The sequence below is a fragment of the Rattus rattus genome, chromosome 4 (assembly GCF_011064425.1).
Source record: "Rattus rattus isolate New Zealand chromosome 4, Rrattus_CSIRO_v1, whole genome shotgun sequence".
Taxonomy (NCBI): domain Eukaryota; kingdom Metazoa; phylum Chordata; class Mammalia; order Rodentia; family Muridae; genus Rattus; species Rattus rattus.
In genome coordinates this window covers 28,618,610-28,630,648 of record NC_046157.1, presented here as the reverse complement: position 1 = coordinate 28,630,648, position 12,039 = coordinate 28,618,610, and the positions used below count along the sequence as shown (strand labels likewise).

Genomic DNA, 12,039 nt, shown 5'->3' with positions numbered 1-12,039 from the left:
AAAGAGCCTCAGTTCCGAGGGAGAGAATGTTGTTTTCTGTGTGTTAGTTCTGATTTATTTCTGTCTTATTTGCAGTAATTGGGAGATACATCCAGAAATCTCCGTAACACGGAAGCTACGGCGGCTCGTCGCTGGTCTAATTAAGGGATGCCGAGCGTACTTTGTGCTGATGTACCGCCACATCCAAGAATGCTGACGTGCCCTAGCCAAAGCGCGAATGTCAAAATGAGAAAACGGTAAATGCTTGCAGTCGTGCAGTCAATAAAATGTACACAGTTTTGTCAACACTCCAATTATTCCCGAACGAGTTAAGCGAAGACACGAGGCCCACAGCAGCCTTGATTACTCCTGTAATAAAGACAATAAGATACCGACTTTTGAAAGGATTGGCGTTATGGTTGAAAATTAGGTAGTTTTATTTTCAGGTTTCACGTTAATTCAAAGTGGTGTGGGGGGTGGGATAGCTAATACACAAAAAAGTATTGTGTGGTACAATTAGAATAGAAAAAAATGAATAAGAAACCATTTATATTTATAGTACCACAAAAGAGTTAAAAATATAAAATATCTTACTCGTGTCTAAAACACCAATTCATAGAAGTAGAAATTGGGGAGATCTCTGCTTAAGTATGCTTATGGGAGTAAGGCTTCGGAGGGAATGGGTGATGCTAAGCTTAAAGATTTAGCAGTCTGATTAAAATAAAAGAGGCTTCCACACAGCGTGAAAGCCCTAAGCAAAAGTAAGCATAGAGAGGGACATCCCCCCTGAACTGCCGGCTGTCCCACATAAGCTCGGACTGTTGCGATAGAGCCCATTTTAAGCAGAGAGGCTATGCCTGAGGGGATCGTAGCCGTATGTAGGACTAAGGCTCTCATGCAAACCGCACCTCACACTATGCCCTAGATCATTTTGTAGTCCATAACCACTCTGCCACCTGCCTCCTAGATTATGTTGAAATATGGAGATTACGTAATGAGATGCACGGGTTTAAAGCCGCACACGTGATTTGATAACATTTGATATAAGTTTAACACATTTGGAAACGTCACTCCAGTCAAGATGGCCTTGTACCCACTGGAAATCCCGGCTGACAACCCCCTTTTAGTATCCAGGCAACCACTAATTTGCTTTTTGCTGCTCCTGATTAGCTGGCACTGTTAAGAATTTTATTGAAACAAAATACTATATTCTGTATATTTTGGCTTTTACCTTTTAAATTTTTTTCATTTGTTTCTTTCAGAGTCTAAAATAGCCCGGACTGAACTCAAACTCACTAGATAGCTGGAGCTGGCTTTGAACTTCTGTCCCCCTTTCCCTCTCTCCAATGCCACCATACCAACTTATTTATTCTGTGTGTATGTGTGTGTGTGTGTGTACTCACTAATATGTTACTCATATAGGTAGTTTCTTTTTAGCTACTCATTTTTATTAACATATATTAATTGTATAAAGTAAATTGGTTTCATTATGATATTCTAATATACCGTGTAATATAGTTTAATCATAGTCCATTTCTTTTTAAACACTGGGTAAGGTCTCACTCTTCATTTCTAATGTTTGGTGAACATAGCCACAGTAGTCTTCTTCATTTGGGTATCCACGTCCTTCATTCTGGGGGGGAAAAAAAAAAAAAAAGTACCTGGGTCACGTGATAGGCCCAGTCACGTGACGGGCAGACGCTGTGCTGGTTGTCATGCTCACAGTATGCGAAGCCCCTGGTTCTCCCAGCTCTTCCTGTGGCTTGTCACATTTCACACAGTTGTCATTTGTGCAGCCAGTATCTTTTATTTTAGTCCTGCTAATGGCTAAAAGTGTTATCTTGTGGTTTTCGCTTGCCCGTCCCGAATGAATAAAAACGTTGAACATCTTTCCATGAGTTTCTTTTCCATCCACGTGTTTGGCGTTGTGATACCTGGAAACACAGTATATTATGGATGAGAGGAAGGTAATCGATGAGTGAAGAAAAATAGCGGTAGCAACAACGAAAAAAATGCAATGAGAAACTCTGAGAGAAAACAGTGCACAGAAACTTCCACAAACGAAGTAAATTGCAGCATAGGAGCTGAGCAACTGCTGAGACAGAAAAGTAGTCATTTCCTAGCTAATGAACCAAAACTTCAGATATCCACGGAAAACGAAGAGGAGCGACTGACACATTTTGGATTCACGTTTTCCCCCCTTTAAGCTTGTCACAATCCCTAGACTTAACATACTTGTGTGCTCTCTCTAGTTTCGTTTTTTTCCTTTGAAATTATTATGTCATTTCAAAAAATAGGTATTTCCTCCTGTGGATGTTTCTTGCTTATCTATTCCAGAGTTTCAAACTTCGTGTTTTCTACAAATTAAAAAGAACGCACAGTGTTGATTTTAGCCCTACCGGTGTCTTTTGCAGACAGTTGATGAAGTCTTACTTCTTGCAAATGTAAACTTTTGCTCATTAAGCAGCATAAATTGAAAAACTCTCAAATAATCACTTAAACCTCTTAACATTTTCTAGAACCTTCTTTCTAGTTTCAAAGTAGAAAATTGGAGTGGAATAGTTCTTATTTCTAAAATATAACTTTCCGTAGTTTGATTTATGCTTCTTTTTTTTTCCTTTTTAAAATTTTGCTTATCAGATTCAAACACATGCCTTCTATCTTTATTTAAAGAGAAAAAGAGAAATATTGATGGCCTTGTGCTGGGTAAAAAATATTTATCATTTCCTTCCTGCCTCCTCTCCAAGACCAACCTTTCATAAAGAAAATCAGATTTAACGTACAAATTATTTTGATGATTTATCACCTTCATTGGCTAAAATTACACATTTTGAAGAATAGACACATTTCTTTTGCCTTTTCTTTGAAATTCTCCCTTGCAGTGTCTGAACCTTTGCCTGGATCTTTGTCTGTGCACCAGGTGTCTGCAGTGCCCGCAGAGGCCAGAAGAGGGCACTGGTTTTCCTGGAATTTAGAGTTACAGGGGCTTGTGTGGGTGCTGGGAAAGGAGCCAGGGAATCTTGGAAAAGAAGCCCGAGGAGTCGAGCCGTTTCTCCATCCCTAAGACCGGTTTTGTTTTGTTTCTTAAGTTATTTCATGTGAAGAAGACGGTGAGCCGCACTTCGGCTCTGCTCTCTGCTCTTCCCACCCCCCTGAGCGTTTTCTTTGGTCCATGTAGGGTTTTTTTTATTTGTTTGTTTGACTCTAGTCCTTCAGTTTCCTGCAGTTACGCACAATGATTTGCCTGTTTTAATTCCTCGCCAAATCTTTCGTCTTTTTTAGATAGCTTTTAAAAACACAACTTTACTTTCACAGATACAATGCTTCTTCTTGACGATTACCCAAGAAGTAAAAAAATTGGGGGGTGGTTCTTCTTCAAAGATGTTTTCCCCTATTAGATCGATATCGTTCTTTGGGGTTATTTATATTTTTAAAATCCATTTAAAGTAATGAACTGGTTTTGTTTTAAAAGTTTTAATGTTTCCATAGAGTTTACAGTACACAGGTATAACTTTTTATTGTCTACTTGGAACTAACCTTGTCCCACTTTGCCTGAAAAGTGGACAACTTTTAGCTGTGTGGGCACATTTATCCTCACCCCTCTCCTTCATAGTGGCGTTGGTAGACGTGTTCCCTCTACACACAGTGCAGCTTCTTACCAGGTAGCGTCACCGTCTTTTCTTTAAGCTGTTTCTGGTGAAACGAAGAATAAATGGCCCTCTATCTTTGCCACCCCTGTGCTCTTCCCGATCTCCTGAACATTTGGTTTCTAATTGCTTTAATGTTCCTTGAGCCAGAAAAACTTTGTAGATAATTCTATGTATTTTATATCTGCCAGCAATAAATTTACTTCATAGTTTAACATTTTTGACTCCTACTGATGTTCATTCTTTTGTTCATTCTTTTTTAAAAATTTTTCAGTATCATGTGTTTGTGACCGCACAGCGCTGTGCATATAGGAATGAGGACCAATTTTCAGGAGTTGGTTCTCGCTTTTATGATATCAGTCTCTCCTTCCTACATTAGCCCTAGGAGTATTGTGACTACAGGCACATGCCACAGTACCAGCCTTTAGTAATATTTTGGTTCTTTTTCTGTGCTGGGGACTAAACTCATGCTAGGCAAGTGCTCTACCACTGAGCGACATCACTAGTCCCTGCCTTTCTTTTTAAACAATTTATTTCATTTATCATTATTTTGTGCATGTGTATATGATGTGAGGGGTAGGGTATGGGTGTGTGTGTGTGTGTGTGTGTGTGTGTGTGTGTGTGTGTGTGTGTGTGACCAGATTTTGTGACCATTAGATTTTGAGCTTTAGAAGCCTAAGTTTCTGGGATTTTCTTCAGCTTATTCATCCTTATTTTCGATAATTATTAGCTTGCTCTAAAACAAGAGGCCTGGGTTCCTTACAAGGCTGAGACGCCCCATTTCTACATCTTTCAGTCAAAAACAAAAAGTGTGAATTGAAAAGTGTATTTATATTGTACCTCAGAGGTCTCCGGAGGGTGGGAAGGCACCTGAAGGTGGGAGCAAAGCCCGTAGGGAGTTTCGTCTCCGTGCCAATGAGTTTTTCTTCTGTATCTGAAATGGGACTATGTTGGCAGTGTCACTGATGTTTGCCTGGCAGGGTATCATATGCCAGATGTTCTATTGGAACTAAGCCTTGCCTACAGTTAGATCAGTCTATGAAATAACTTTCTAACAACTGAAGGTTACGAATACTGGGTGTGGTCTCTCCTAGTTGCTTGTCACTGGGCTTGTTCATGTGGAAGACTGGTTGCCATCCGTATTTTTTAGGGTTATTTCGTCTCTTACTACGAGGGGCAGCAGTAGAGAACTGTCCTGGCATCTCCTTGCCTGTGGTAGGTTATTCAGCAGCTAGAGGTTGCATAACCAAATATTTATTGAATTCACTGTATAAATGAATCAAAAGAGAGTTTTATCTATACTATGTAAGGGTGTTTTTTTTTCCTAAGCATTCTGAAGAGTAAGAGTTATAGTAAATACTTTCGAAATATCTTTAATTTAGAAGATTTTTTTGAGAGTAAGTATGAATAATTTATCGGGATATTTTTAAACCTTTTTTATTAGTTGACATGCATGCATATAATGTGTTGTAGTCATTCCCCAGACTTTCCCTTCGCATCCCTCCCCTGTTTCTCACCCCTGCTTTTCCCTGTCAACTTCTTGTGCTTTTTACCCCAAACGCATTGAGGCTTCTTGATGCTGCCTATGTGCTTACAGGTTAGGACCAACTACTGGATCATGGACAGCCTCTCAGTGCCACATCCTGAAAAGAGTTAACCCTCCCTCCCCCAGCAGCCAGCAGCTGTCATCAGCTCTTCAGACAAGGGCCAGACTTCATGAGCTCCTCACCCACCCATGCTGGGATTTTGACTGACTGGATCTTGTGCAGGTCTTGCACATGGAGTCACAGCTCTGTTATGTCTGACAAACACTGTCTTGCTGAACTTGTATGCTACCCCTGGCTCTTAGAATCCTTCTTCCCCTTCTTCCACATGATCTTCCAGCCTCGGGCGTAGGAGATGGGATAGAAACGTCCCATTTAGAGCTGAGCCCTCCACAGTCTCATGATCTACAACTATCGATGAGTTATGATGTATTCATCATCATCCTCTGCAAGAAGAAGATCCTTTGACGACAGCTGAGAGAGGTGCTAACTTGTGGGTATAGAGATAAGAACTTAGGCAGTAGTTTATGACTACGTCCATTTACCAGAATAGCAGTATTAAGTTATTCCCAAGGACAGCCATTGCTTTTAGCCCAGTAAATGGTGCTAGATATGAGTCCTATCTTGTTAGAGGGCTTTAAATCCAAGCGGGAAGTGGTTGGTAACGCCCATGACATTTGTTCTAGTGTCACACAGTAGAGACATTCAAACAGGTGTTACTTTGTCTCCCATTAGTATCAAATAGTCATTAGCAGTATGAAAATGAATACTTTTTTTCCTACCAAGAAGGTTTCAAACAGTCTTGGTTTTCATAATTAGTCATTGTCAGGGTGCAGTAACGTATATTTAAAGATGTTAACATAGTTGCCTTGTCTTTCTAAATCACTCATAATATGAAATGAGCTGTACATTGGAAGCCATGTGGGCAATTATGATTGCTTTAGAAATATTTATCTCTGACAATAGCTCCAGCTAGGGGGACTGTCCAATTCACACCTTTCCACCTCCCAGTTCGTCAGCTGAATGGAGTTAAAGTTTATCTTTGTTTTGTGGCATTCTATCGAGTGGCTAGCCGTCTGAATGGAGAAATGAATTATCTGTTTTCCTCATCAGATATCAGGCAACAATTCTCACCTCAGTTTGAGACCCAGATGTGATTCTATTTTGTTCATAAGCTTTGTGGGGGGGGGGTAACAATGCCTTAAAATAACGTTAGCTGCCGCTTACTGTACACCTTTTGTGTGTAACAAGCTGCCTTTAAGATCCTTTATATGTATCATTTTGTTATAAATTAACTGGCCCTGCAAGCATGCACTATTTTTTTCTCCGTCTACCAAGAAGGAACTGAACCATGGGGACTCTCAAAAACTTGCAAAGTAGCATCTGAACCCCAGTATTCTTGGCTTCAAGATATGAGCCATTAACTGTGGTCTAGACTGCACCGGAAAATTAATCATGATGGACAGACAGATGCATGATTTGAGTATACTTTGTAAGATTGCTTTGAGTCTTGGAGGGACCTGAGATGGAGAGAGATAGGTAGATTCTGCTTTGGTGTGCTATGCTTGTGATCCCAAACATGACTCCTATACTGTCACAGGGAGTGTAGAAGTCTTTCCCATATCACTTTTTCAGATTACTGGCACTAAGTCTATGACTATATCCTCCTGAATGTGCCCAATCTTGCTAAGGACCAGCTTCAGCTTGGTCAGGGGCCCTGAGCAAGGATGTTTGGGAGCAAAGAAACAGCTTGAAGTCAATCCTGGGTACAAACTGACAGCTCTGTTTTCTGCCAGAGACAGCTCTCTGCTAGTGATAGCTCTCTTGTGCTAAAAAGAAAAAAATTTAAAAGCTCCCTGGATAGCTCATGGGTTTTCCAACCAAAGTCAGAAAAGTTGCTAGAAAAAAAATTCTTGGATTTTCTGACCAAAGTTGGAAAACCTTCTAGACAAAATTGTTGGGGTTTCTGACCAAAATCGGAAAACTGACAGACAAATTCCCCAAAGAAAAGTGGCTGGAAAAAGATTCCAAAAGAGCTGTGTTAGTTCTCTAAATGATTCTTGGGGTTTCCAACCAAGGCTGAAAATCCTGTTTGAAAAATTCTAAAATATCTGTGTCCACTCTCCAAGCAATTCTCTCTGGGTAGCTCTCTCTCACAGACCAAGGTCCAGTCTTTTATTTACATATCAATTCAGTAATTTATTCTGGGTTCCCTTTTGATTATCCCTCAAATGAGCATTTTATGACCTTAACCCCTGGATTTTAGAAGACAGCAAGTACTTTAAAAAAACAAAACAAACAAAACAACAACAACACTTAGCAAATGAATTCAGAGATCTGCCAGCCTCTGTAAGCACAGATAATAAGCTGCTTGGGTATCTGGCTCTGAGATCACCACTTCCTAAGTCTCTTTATCTCCTTCTTTAATATCTTTTTGACAAGCTGGGTCATAGTACAGCTGCCTCTGTTCTTTTGGGTCTGTGAAGCCCTTCATTCAATTAATATTTCATCCTTATATTTTGCATAGTTGAGAAATTATACATTCTTGAACTCACATTTTCAGGGTTCTTTCCCACAGCCTTAAAGACCTAAGGTCCTGAAGGTCACAGTCTTTATCATTTTGCTAAGGACATTAGACATACCCTTGCCTCCTAGACTCGTGCTATCTTTGATTATCATGAAGTCAGTAACCTTGGCAGAGAGTACATAAAGTAAAGGATGCCCAGAAGGAGGAACATAAAATATACAAACAAGCCTTACATCTAAAAACTACTAACACTCACGGAGGCCCACTCCCTGCTAGCTCTGCTCCAGGGGCAGGAACTGTGTCACAACATCCATTCTGCATGTCTATGCAGGACTCAGCAAAATCTCAGCAGACTGTTAACATTAAGAATTTATGGAAAATGTGGTGCCTCAGAATAGCAATAAAGGAAGGAGCTGTTAGTGAGGCAAATTTGACACCTTCCTTCTCCCATCCACAGTTTTGTTAGCATTTCAGATGGAAAAGACATAGTTCAAGGTAAACAAGCTATTACCAGTATGAACCTCTGCTGATGGTCAAGTACTTATTTCTGCTAATTGTCAAGCACCTATTATATTCATTATCTTTTTGAAAATTGTGGCAAAATATAACATTTGCCATAGAAATCATCTAAAGCATAAAATTCAGTAGCACTAATTAGACTCAGTAGGCTGGACATCTGTGGCTGTTTCCATAACACTTCCATCATTCCATACAGAAATTTCTGAATTAAGTAATGATATATTTTATTTAAAAAACATTGTGTGTAATATGTGTGCATGTGCACATGTGCATAAATGAGTTCAAGTATGTGGTGTGTACAGGTGCATATAGAAGTCAGAGGTCAATGTCAAGGATCTTCCTTGGTTACCTTCCACTTTATCTTGTAAAGTCCCTCACTGAACACAACCCTCACTGATGGGCTTGGCTGACTGGTCAGTGAATTCTAGGGATCTGCCTGTCTCTGCTTTCTGCTCTATCCCTTGCAGTAGGAAGACAGATGTGCATGATCACACTGGCCTTCTTAGTATAGCTGCTGGGGATACAAACTCATGTCTTCGTGCTTGCAGGATAAGTACTTGACTAACCACACCAGCCTCTCACTCTCAGCAATAATTCTTCATTTTCCTATTCAAAGTTAATAACTACTAACACACTGCATTAACTATTAGAATATAGAATTTAACTATTCTAGATCCTTTATATAAGCAGAACAATACAATATTTGTTCTTGTGTGTATGTCTTATTATATTTAATGTGTTTCAAGGTTTCATACTTGCATATATCACAAGTTATTGAATATCACTCTCTGTTATTGAATAATATTCTACTGTATGTATATGTACACAAATTTACTTATCCATTTGTCTGTTGACAACGTTTCTACCATTGGCTACTATAGATAATACAGCTATAAACATTGAGTTCTAAGTATCTTTTTGACTCTCTGTTTCAATTACTTTGGATATATCCTAAAAAGTGAAATGTATGGTAGGCAATTTATAGGATAGCTCACCATGGTGCTTTCTCCTGGCATTCAAACTCTTGTGTCAGCCTCTCCCTCTAAGTGTAAGCTGAGTGAATGAGACTATAATAAACAGGCTACTACAAGAAAGAAAGAAAGAAAGAAAGAAAGAAAGAAAGAAAGAGGCAAAGCTCCTGAGATTAAGCTTCAAAAAGCTGTGACTTCTTTCTCGTTTGCTGTTTTTCACACTCTTGCTCTGTTGCTCTCAGGGGCACTAGATTCCATGCTGGGAGCTATGTGATAGAGAGACCCATGTGGCAAGTGACTGAAGGAGGCCAGAAAGCAAGAGCTTCCATCCATAAGGCTGTGGGAAACAGAATTATGTCAGTAACCCTATGAAGAGCTTAGATGTGGTTCTTCACTCACTTGAGCCTCCAGAAAAGACCACAGCCTTGGCTAGCACCTTGGTAGTGCTAGGATGTGAGAGAATGTATGGGGTAAAATCATTTTACACAATCATGCTGCACAGAAAAGCTGATGTAATAAGTATGTGTTAAGCTCCCAAGTTCTGGGGAAATTTGATATGCAAAAGTAGGCAATAATCGTTCATATTTCCTGTTCCTTTGGTAATAGCATTAAATTAGTTAGGAGCAAATCAAAGACATTTGTAGAAACAATGGTGGATGAAGTACCTTTTCTGGACCATTTTGGGAGCATTAGACTTGGACCAACCTAAACATGAAGCTGGATTAAGGGAAGGAATAATCAGTCTCTTTGACTGTAATTTTTTTTAACTGAAGCATCTCTGCATATAGTTCTTTTGGCTAATTCTCAGGTTCTGAATGCAAGGGCGAACCACTGAGTTCAACATGCTTTATGGTCTCCTCAGGAAGTACAGAAGAGCTGTCATCAAAGCCTTATCTTCTTTGACTTGCTTTCCCACTAGATAAAAAACAATCAAGTTGAGAGACAGCTTGTTATTCCTTTCTACTTTAGAATTTTCTGGATTGAAACAACAATGTTCACTTATCAGAGTTGATTTGGCTTTAGAAAGATTGATTCATATAAGAAAACCAATACACCATCATGCATGCCAGGGGCAAGTGATAACAGTGGCTTCTGTTCTTAACACATAGCTCTTTAGTGGACTGTGGGGGTTCAAAAGAAGGCCTTACAAGTATAAGCTTGATATTCTATCTTTCTGCAAGTGCACAATTTCCTACATAAAGTGGTGATAAGTTTTACAAATCCTCAAGGGAAATGGGACATAAAATATTTGGCAAATGATTGATTGGGGTTCACATTAGCCTTCCTACTCTTGGTTGTAACAGTTTTGAATCTCAGATCTTAAGTGGACATTTTATGGTATCTAGAGTCTCCTATCAATGATCGTCAGGTTGGAGCCTTTGTATACTGACACTCGGGTCCAAGGAAGCAGCAGCCTTTCAAGGTTATGTGCTGTGAGTTTGGGGCTCTTGTCCATTCATTCCGCAGGCACAGGATGTTGCTTCTCTGTGGACGTGTTCCTCTGGCTCAGGATAATTTACTTTTATTTATACCTGATAATAACAAGAGTAGATTCTGGCAAATTAATATATTCTTTGATGTCAGAATGATGAGCAATTAGCACTGAATGTAGAAGACTGCTAGTCCAATATTTACATTATCCTGTCACAGCCAGTCTCTCAGGTACTGAAGAATTACTGCCATCCTTAGAAAGAACCTATTCTTCTATAGGGCAATTAGGTTGGAAATACCTTGTTTTCTTTTACTTTGGAAATATCTTCTATACATTTCTACTCTGTTTTTTGTTTTTTTGTTTTTTTTTTCCGGAGCTGGGGACCGAACCCAGGGCCTTGCGCTTGCTAGGCAAGCACTCTACCACTGAGCTAAATCCCCAACCCCTCTCCTCTGTGTTCTATGACTATCTCTTGATTTTGGTTTACCCCTTACAACCGTAGGTTGATACACTTCTCCCTCCATCTGAGCTTCTGTCTCAATACTGAAGACACTGAAGACGATTCTCAATTCAGGTCAACTTTAAGAGTGGTTCAGGTCATATTTTTGAGGCCTCTCATCTCCCTTAACCCAAGAGTATTCGATTGTCCACAATTATGGAGAACATTTTTCTCATTATCACTGAAGGCCTTTGAAATGAGTTGCATCCATTAAGCCTACTCTCTCTTCACTTGATTGAGCTGAAATTTATGAGTGAGATTCCTTAGGGTTTGGAGATGTTACCGGAATGTTTATACATTACGCTTAATTCACAAATAAATGTATTAGTTGCCCCAACCTGCAGGGCAGTCAGCGGAGGTTGGGGACCACCTAGGAGAGAATGGGGGACAAGAGACATGAAGAAGGACGCCAAGACGAGTCTGGTCAAGGCGACAAATTTTATTTTTTCCCAAGGCTGAATTTATACCCTAGCAGAGGTAACGGGGGAGGAGGGAGTGCGGGAAACATTTACGCAGGCCAAGAACACTGTGCTCCTGTAGTCAGGCAATCGGCTGATGTCAACAGGATGTTGGTTTGTTTCTCAGAAAAGTCACAAGTTTGTCATATCATTAGGCAACCTGACCACCAGATTTGTATTAGCCTTCTGCAGCTGGCTGGGGACTTTCCATCGTCCTCTTAATGAACCCAGTCATACTTAACTCTAACTACAATATTAACATCGATAATGGAGGGTTTTAAGGGCATAGCTCCCAACAATTAGTCATATGTCAAACTTGATTAATTTTGAAATTCAAATTCATTTTATTTAGAAATTTTCAGAAAAATAATAAAGCATATCCCTGTGTTTGTGAAGGCTATTCTGGGGAGAACCATCTAAAAGGAGAAGACCTGCTCTCCTGTGGGTAAATCACCTCATAGTG

At 39.8% G+C, this 12,039-nt stretch overlaps 1 non-coding gene across 1 annotated transcript; it reads right to left on the bottom strand.

Moving 5' to 3' along the window:
* Positions 1-7,230: 7,230 nt before the first annotated feature.
* Positions 7,231-7,293, bottom strand: LOC116899802. Its single transcript, XR_004387804.1, has one exon. It is a non-coding gene; the product is annotated as a U7 small nuclear RNA (small nuclear RNA).
* Between the last annotated feature and the right edge of the window lie 4,746 nt (positions 7,294-12,039).